The following is a 7,856-nucleotide window of genomic DNA, read 5'->3' on the forward strand; positions in this document are numbered from 1 at the left end:
GACCTGAAAGAGGAAAAAAACTTTGCAAAGAAAACTGAGAAAGAGCAACCAGGGATAACAATGATATAAAGAGCCAGCACTGACATCATCTGTACTTTACTGTGTGCCAGGCATTCTTCTATGTGCTTTTTATGTATTAACTCATTTCCTCCTCACAACAGTCCTATAAGGTAGGTGTTATTGTATTATTTTATTATTTTTCTCATTTTTCAGATGAGGTAACTGAGGCCACATTACTTTTGCAAGGTCACACAGTAAGTGGCAGAGCTGGAATTTGAATCTGAGTCTGGTTCCAGATCCCACGTTCTATAATGGCTCTCAGAAATGGAGACAAGAGGCCAAAAGGGACCACCACCCTCATAGCCAGAGGGAATGGTCCACGGTGTCAGAATTACAAAAAGGCCTCGGAAGGACAGAAAGAAATCCTCTGAATCTAGCAATGGGGATGACTCCATATGGGCAGTTTCAGTGGCAACCACAGGTAGAAGCTAGACAGGGACCAGTGGGTGCAGTTTAAGGGTTCTGTATTCTTAAAAAGTGAAAGACTTGAGTGTGATTATAAGCTAAGGGACGAGAGCCAGCAGAGAATGGGAGGTTGAAAATTGGTTGGGGAAAGAGACAACTGAGGATCAAAGGTTCTTACAAGGAGAAAGAGACTAGAGACTAGCTCAAGAGACTAGAGGGGTGGGCCCAGTATGGGAAGAGACAAAGACAATGACAGGGATGGGCCTAGGAAGACAGTCTTCCCTGACAGGCTGTGTGTGCTCTGTGACCTAAGAGGTAAAGACACTGGGGGAGGGGAGACCCTTTATAAACAAGGAAAGTGTTTAACTTCTGAAGAGGCCCCCACAGTAAGATGCTTTAGAATTATTTTTTTTTTATTTGATTCTTTTGCCCCTGTTTTCACTCTCATCCAGCTGTCTCACTTATGAAATTATGATCTAGGTTGCAAACATTTCACAAGATGATTTCTAAGCAAGAAAAAAACCTAGCCAAAACTAAAGTCACTAGACTGTTCAAAATAAAAAGATAATTTAAAAATACATATTTTCCAATTTCTTCAAATCAAGTACCTGAATATATTCTCTGAGCTTCCAGAACTTACTATGGTTACTCCCTTTGTCCTCTGGAGCAAACCAGACACAATGCCCAGAGCTGCTCTCTTGCCCACTATCTAACTTCTTTTCCTCACTCCAGCCCCAACCACTGGTGCTCTGCACCCTCTCTGAGTCAGCACCCGGACTAGTCCAATGGCCCTTCCTCCCACAGTCCAAACAATACCCAATATTATGAACTCCTTCACTTCAGGACAGGGAGATAGGAATTTGGGACCTAGCCTCTGATGACAAGTGACAAAGCAATTTCATAACATGTATTTTAACTAGAGCAGCTCCAGACCACTGTAAAAATCTGATGAAAGCAATGGACCCTTCCTTTCCATAAAATGCACATGGAAAAACCACATCATTTTGTATCAAGCTGCCAAAAACTGTCTTTCTTCATGTATTTTATCCATAGAAAAGTCCCTCCTGCCATCAGTAAAGACCTATTTACTCTTCCTTGGCAAATAATTTACACAAGCTTAGTTTGCTGGTATCCTAGCCTACCACAGAAAGCACTACCACAGAAAGAGCTGCTGGAGGCTGAAACTAGAACAGTAACAACCTGATACTAAGGTAGGCGATCATGAAAATAAATAACAGACAAAAGAACATAAAGAATAGCCCAAGAATAAGTAATATGTACATATAATAGTCCACTAATACAGTACATTTTATGGTCTCCAGAGACACATTAGATTTCAGCACAATACAGTAACTGATAGGCATAGTGAGGATCTTCAATCATTTTGGATTATTATTAAAAGACAAAATTTTGTTCAGGGTGCTTTCTTTAAGGAGGCAGAGAAACACGAGATACCCTTTAGAAAGATTTGCGACTAAATAACTTTTTAAAGTCTTACCACTAGAAGTTTCAGGAAAGGACACCATCAAACAAAGGTACATACATGCCAGTGGTGAAGGGTCAGGTTTAAAAACAAAACAGAAAGATCAGTAGCAGCCAGATCTTCAGGCTGGCTATGTTTAAAGTTTGAATATAGTCTATGTTTAAAAGTTTGAATTTTACCCTAAAAGCAAAGAGGAGAGGGAACAGAAGCAGAGGGCTGGCTAAATCAGTCAGGCCAGAGGAAGAACTTCCTTACAGATTTGCTATTTCTGGGGTGACCCATACTGTCTACACCAAAAATGACAGTTTTAAGCCAAATGTTGGAAGATAACTATGCCACCTTTTTCAAACATGGCATCTAATTGGATATAAAACATCTCTTTATTCACAGAAGGAAGGGAGTGTTAATTCCACATTATTGGGTATCCTTACCTCCCAAACCTCCAGAGACAGATAGCTGGGCCTAATTCTTACAGATTAAGGAAAGCCAAAGGTCCATCAATTTCTACAAAGGATAATAGAGAGCAAGACTGTAATCTTGACCCTAATTTTTTAATCAGAATTTTACTGATACCAAAAAAAGAATAACTTTACCTTCTAAAGTTTCAATTTTATATAAATCTAAAGTTTCAAAGATAAAAATCTATACATAGTAAAGATAAATGCATGAGAAACCTAAAGAAATAATCTACTTCTTTAAATCATGTTACCAATTTGCACCAAAATTTTCATCTCCTAGGTATCAGTATTGAGGGTCTGCCACCATGATGAATGACACCAATCTTTGGTACTGACAAGGTTACTGGACGTTATGAGTTGAATAGCTCCCCACCACCACCACAAGAAAAAAAAGGTACTTTGGAATCCTAAACCCCAGTACCTCAGGACGTAACTTTAGTTGGAAATAGGGTCTTTACAGAGGTAATCAAGTTAGAATGAGATTTAGGGTGTGCCCTAATCTGACTATAGTCCTTTTAAAAAGGGGGATTTTTGAACATCACACGTGCACAGGGAGAACTCTAAGTAGAGACTGGAGTTATGCAGCCACAAGCCACGCAACTACCAGAAGCTACAAGGGAGGCCTGGAGTGATCCTGCCTTCAGAGGGAGGGTGGCCCTGCCCCCAGGCTTCTGTTGTTTAAGACAATAAATTTCAGTTTTTTAATTCTCAGTTTGTGGCACTTTGTTATGGCAGCCCTAGCAAACAAATGTCATGAAGAAAATTATCAGCTCGTGTTTAGTGAGCACATACCAAGCGTTACTGTAAGCAGCTGGTGCCAGCAAACTCATTTAGTCCTTACAAAGTCCACGCTAGGAGCTAGGTGCTATAATTACAGCCTTTTTATAAATGAGGACACTAAGGCTCAAAGAGGTGAAGGAGCTTGCCTGACATCCGCCGGAGCCCCCACTCTTATTACCAGGCTATAAGAAACCATTATTAATAGTAATTATTATAAGAACAGTGGTGGTTCACTACGCCAGACACTAGGTCCTTTACAGATATAATATATACAACAATCCTCTAAAATAAATGCTAATATTATTTCTAGTACAAAGGAGGACCTTGAATTTGAGACAGATTAAGAAGCTGCCCAAGATCACAACCAAGAACAGAGTAGTGTATTTAATTGCCAACTTGAAGTAATAAACAATAAAAATCTTTTTATACTAAAATTTTAAGAGCAAGTGAAATTTTTTAATGCCTGACCTTGCAATTCAATTCTAGAAATATACAAATATAAATTCAAAATTCAAGATCACAGGAGAATGTATCCTAGGTTACAGTACCCATTGTGTATACATCCCTTAAACCATTGCTCAAGGGCTATCTGCTCTCAGATGTGGCCCCTCAGTGTTCCTCTCACCTCCAAAGATGAAAAGATTTAAGAATCGAGATATTGTTTTTTAAGTTTTTTAAAATTTTGTATTTAATTTTTTTGATTTTGATACAAACACCGGAAATATAAGAAAATAATACAGTGAGATGTCTCCTTCCTACAATGTGCTATACCTGCCAGGTCCTCAGAATTAACAGGTAACCAATGTCACCATTTTCTTTATTCTTCTAAAGTTTTTTTTTTATGTATATACAAGTCAATACAAATTTTCTTTTCTCCATTTCTTTTTCAAAAACACAAAGGGTATGATACCATACACCCTGTTCTGCAGCTTGCTTTTATCACTTAACTGTATATCTTGGAGCTCTTTCCACATCATATTGAATTATATTCTAATTCTGTCCTTGCTTGTCAAGAATATTTTTTACTGCTTTCATCATAGTTCGGTCCAGCACACAGGGCAACCCACTGTACATAAGAGACAACTGACGGTGGCACCACATCACACACCACAGATCACCTATCTCCTCTCGGCCTCATCTTCGCTTTGCTCTTTTCCCTAACTCACCCAATTCTCCTCCTCCCTATACCTCTCCCATCTCACCCATGCCCTAGCCCCAATAACTGGATCTAGAAACCACAAACATCATTGATATTGCTTAGGCATGGCTAGCAATAAAAAAACTGTAGACCCTTGGTAGAAAGAGGTAAATACCTTCCATGGGAACTTAACTAATTAACAAGAGTGCCTTCAACCGAAGAGTTTCTGTTCGAAGTTATTTTTCCTTTGTTACTTAGGTTTTCTTTGGTACTTTAGCTTGTGAAAAGGGTGAGTACTGGCACTATTTTCTATAAGCATGGAAACAAGCACAGGTCTCAGGTTGAAGTAATGCCTGATAGAACTAGAGTTCGTTCTAAAATGAGATAATCAGAAACAAGGCATAAGAATTATAGAAAATGAACATTTTGGCTCCGAAGTATACATTTTAATTAGGCTACCTTTTCTTTTTACTTAAAAATAAACAGCTGTAACCTGAAAATATATCTCAGAAACATTTTAAGAAACTGTATCTCAGAAACAACTGAAAAAGAGAATAAAGTTCTCTCTCCCTTTTTATTTTCCATCCTGCAAATTCAATGTTATCTAACTCTTCCCTTGAAAAAAGTAACTTCCCTCTGCCCGGATCAAACACTATAATTTTTAAGTTTTTCTTTAAGTAATAAAAGGAGGAAAGTGTTAGCAAATAAAAAATCTGCTCATATTCAGAAGAGATCTCCAACTGATCAAAAAACTGGTAGGAAACATAAAACGAAGGCAGCCACATAACTACGTCAAGTAGTTAACAGGTGGTAGGTAACTCATGTAGAGAGCACTGACTTCCATTCTGCACTCCTGCCAGGCCAGAGGTCTTTGGTACAACTTCAGGGGTTACTGTGGAGCTGCAGTTGACCTTTGAACAATATGAGTTTGAGACTGTGCAGATTTTTTTCAATAAATACTGTAAATGTACTCTCTTAAGATTTTCTTAATAAATTTCCTCCAGCTTACTTTATTGTTTAGAACATATATATAACATACAAAATACAATGTTAATCAACTGTTTATGTTATCAGTAAGATGGTAAACAATAGGCCATTATTAAAGTTTTGGGGGAATAAAGTTATTTGTGATTTTTCAACTGTGTGCGTGGTCACGGTTGTTCAAGGGTCAACTGTATATTCTAAAACCCCAGGTTCGAAGATTTAAAGGTAAAATCTTAAACATCATATATATATTAAAAAGCAGGCTTGTATGTACCTAATACATTGATTAAAACCAAGGTGACTGTAAAATGAAATCCAATATATTGATCCCAATTTCTTTGGGTTTCTAGGAAACCAGTACCCGCTAATATCCCCTTACCTGCTTCCTATAACAGAGGTCACCAGGTCACAGTACTAAATCCTCAGTACCCATGAGAAACTCTTGTACAAGATCCTCTAAGTCCTAAGGGTTCAGGACTTCTGGCTGGGTTCCCCATAAAACCCCTTCAAGACTACAGGGAAAATGGCTGGAAAAACTGTCACTTGGACTTCCTTTACACTAATATAAGCACTCATCCAATAATAGCAGCTGGAACATAAATGAAAGTGAGAACTCAGTCTACATTTAGCTAAAGAATTCCAACAGTACAAATATTTAGGTTACAGATTGCATTATTCTCTGATTTGTTTGTTGTATTAATTTGGAATTCCACAGGACATATTACCACCCAACGATCTTAACTACACTAATATCTACCTCCAAGGAAGGCAAACTGTGCCCCCTGGTGAAGTTAGAGGAGGGCTTCCATCACTCCTTATCTTTCTCTCTCCATCTTTCCTCCAAATTTTCTCCCTATATATGTCTTAAGCTTTGCCCTCTGCTTAGTTGTAATGGAGTGTCCTTTGGCCATCTATGTACAAGAGAGTGGAAGGAACCAAGAGATTGGAGATCCACCACATCAACATGAGCTTTTTCATCTAAAGGTCACCTGTCCACATTGCTCAAAAGAGGTTTTCCTATGAGATGAAACTTGGCACAAAGTGCTACCTGTTGAGAAAAATAGTATAAATTCCTACAAAGCTGACTAGGAAGCAGGAGAACTCTCCAACAAAATTGTACACAGAAAACAACAGGTCTTAAAATGTACTAATATCCTACATGAAGTTTCAGAGTAAACAAATGGTTAATGACACATCTTTTGTAACACATGAATCAGCTACAGATTTGCAAGAGTGGGACACACCCTACTACCTATGACTCTAAAGTACCTGTTTGAAAGTGGACCTGGATGTCTGAATTGCCAATCCATCCTACTGAGATAGGAACAGAACTGTACAACTATACGGGTTGTCATAATTTAAAGTTAAAAAATTAACATATCATCATAATGGAAGTTAATTTGAGAACTTCACTAATATTTTAACACCAAAAATCAAGACCAGTAGCAAGACAAAGTAATCGATCAGTCCTAGGAAGCAAACACAATAGTTCTTGAGGGGAAAAAAGTGTCAGGTAAGAGAGCAGAAGAATTGCAAATTCGATAATTAGAATATTCTCAATTCAAAAAAAAAAAAGAAATGAGGCTTTTAATTTAAAAAAGAATCTTACCTTAAGAGGCATCCAAATAGCATTCATAGTGTCAGGAATAGTTCAGACAATACTCAGAAATGAGCAAGAAAGAGGTCTTAGTAATCCCTCAGTCACCAAGTATGAGCAGGTAGGAAAATTTTTTGTTTCAACAAGGTATCTGAAAGAGAGGACTTTCATTTAGACTGAAAAATAATCAAGAATAAGCAAATAGTTTAAGCTATCTGGACGGATATTTGAAGTACTATTTGCTTCACCATTTTAAAAAGATGTACAAAACACAGTCCCCTTTGGAAAGGGGCAAATGTATGTATATATAGAAATGTATTTTACATAAAAAGTGGATTAAATGTGTAATATATATTTTATATAAAATTGCTTATCAGATAGTGAGAAAAACAAAATCCCAGGTAGAAAAAGGATTCTCCAGGGTACCTCATAAACATTACTGAAAAGTGATTTAATTGACCAACTAAAAAAGATCCTTGTCATGTTTTAATTCTACTTAATAAAAACCTCTCTGATCATTCTCATTGTCCTAAATTTTATTAAGTTGAAGTTTCAGAATTTACGCTACATGAAAAATAAAATCTATTCTGGACTGAAGTGCTACAAGCAAATAAAAGACCCTTCTTTCCTAGAGATCTTTAAAAGCAGACCAAACAACTTAATTTTGAGGACGAAGGCAAGTTTGCCTAGAGGCAGGAGGATAGATTAAATGACCTCTCCGTAGGATCCTTGTTCAAGTCTTAGGCCTGAATGAAAATTCCAGCTTAACCAGTTACTGCTTCGCTTAAAATGGAGGCTTGCCCGAGTAGGGACAAAAATAACAGCACCCACCTCTGTACAATAAATTTAAAAAATAATAATAAAGACAATACCCTCATTTTTTAAAGAAAGATTAAAAATAAAAACCTCTAGAGTAGATTTGTTACTGCTATGCGTTTGTCACTTCGGCTT

At 37.3% G+C, this 7,856-nt stretch overlaps 1 protein-coding gene across 4 annotated transcripts in view; it reads right to left on the bottom strand.

Annotated features, from left to right (window-relative positions):
• Positions 1-7,856, bottom strand: part of KANSL1 (KAT8 regulatory NSL complex subunit 1) — a 160,957-nt gene that overhangs the window by 152,258 nt on the left and 843 nt on the right. For 3 of the 4 annotated variants that reach the window (XM_025045649.1, XM_025045650.1, XM_006910170.3), the window contains exon 2: positions 6,918-7,056. The gene's annotated coding sequence lies outside the window, so the exon portion shown is untranslated. Of the gene's footprint in view, positions 1-6,917; positions 7,057-7,811; positions 7,833-7,856 lie in introns of those variants that run through there. The other variant, XM_015588027.2, reaches the window with a different exon arrangement.

This window comes from Pteropus alecto, unplaced genomic scaffold (assembly GCF_000325575.1).
Source record: "Pteropus alecto unplaced genomic scaffold, ASM32557v1 scaffold313, whole genome shotgun sequence".
In the NCBI taxonomy this organism is placed as follows: domain Eukaryota; kingdom Metazoa; phylum Chordata; class Mammalia; order Chiroptera; family Pteropodidae; genus Pteropus; species Pteropus alecto.